Genomic DNA, 1,407 nt, shown 5'->3' with positions numbered 1-1,407 from the left:
TGGCACAAATAACTTAGGATGTAGCTTCCTATCGTGCCACCTCTTCACCTTTTCCTTATACATTTTGTTATTCTCGTACGCTTGAAGTCGAAATTCATCAAGTTCATTAAGCTGAAGCATTCTTTTCTTACCAGCTGCATCTAAATCCAGGTTCAACTTCTTCAATGCCCAGTAGGCCTTATGCTCAAGCTCCGCAGGTAGATGACATCCCTTACCGTACACCAACTGGAACGGTGACATCCCAAGTGGAGTTTTGTATGCTGTTCTGTAAGCCCAAACAGCTTCATCGAGCTTTAAAGACCAATCCTTCCTTGACGGACAAACAACCTTCTCTAGAATACGCTTTATCTCTCTGTTAGACACTTCCGCTTGACCATTTGTTTGCGGATGATAGGCAGTAGCTACTCGATGATTCACATTATAACGCTGCATCATAGAAGTGAACTTACGGTTGCAAAAATGCGATCCTTCATCACTTATGATTACCCGAGGTGTTCCAAACCTTGTGAAAATTTGCTTATGAAGAAAATTTAGCACTGCCTTTGCATCATTTGTCGGTAAAGCTTTAACTTCGACCCATTTTGAGACATAATCGACTGCCAGCAAGATGTACTGATTATTGCAAGACGAGATAAAAGGCCCCATGAAATCGATTCCCCATACATCAAAGACCTCGACTTTAAGCATCACATTTAATGGCATTTCATCCTTCCTTGACAAATTTCCCACTCTTTGGCAACGATCACACCTTAAAACAAACTGATGAGCATCCTTGAACAAAGTAGGCCAGAAAAAACCTGCTTGTAGAATACGAGCTGCCGTCTTCTCACCTCCATAGTGTCCACCATAAACCGTGGAATGGCAGTCTCGTAATATCCCCTCCGTCTCACAGAACGGGATACATCTCCTGATGATCTGGTCAGCTCCCTGTCTAAACAAATATGGTTCATCCCACATATACCACTTCACCTCATGCAGAAACTTCTTCTTTTGGGCGGATGTTAAATTAGGAGGCATTATGTTGCTGACGAGATAGTTTACAATATCTGCAAACCATGGTTCTTCCTCCTGAATTACAAACAACTGCTCATCCGGAAAAGATTCATTGATTAACGTCCTATCTTGTGAAGTAGAATCGGGATTCTCCAACCTAGAGAGATGGTCAGCTACTTGATTCTCAGTACCTTTTCTATCTTTGATCTCTAACTCAAATTCCTGAAGTAAAAGCACCCAACGAATGAGTCTCGGCTTCGAATCCTTCTTAGAAACCGGATAGCGAATAGCTGCATGATCAGTGAATACTGTTACTTTCGTACCAAGCAGATAAGATCGGAATTTCTCAAAGCCAAAGACTATAGCCAAAAGCTCCTTCTCAGTAGTGGTGTAGTTCAATTGGGCACCATTTAA

This window comes from Apium graveolens, chromosome 3, assembly GCF_009905375.1.
Source record: "Apium graveolens cultivar Ventura chromosome 3, ASM990537v1, whole genome shotgun sequence".
Lineage (NCBI taxonomy): Eukaryota > Viridiplantae > Streptophyta > Magnoliopsida > Apiales > Apiaceae > Apium > Apium graveolens.
Note: the sequence above shows the minus strand (reverse complement) of the source record.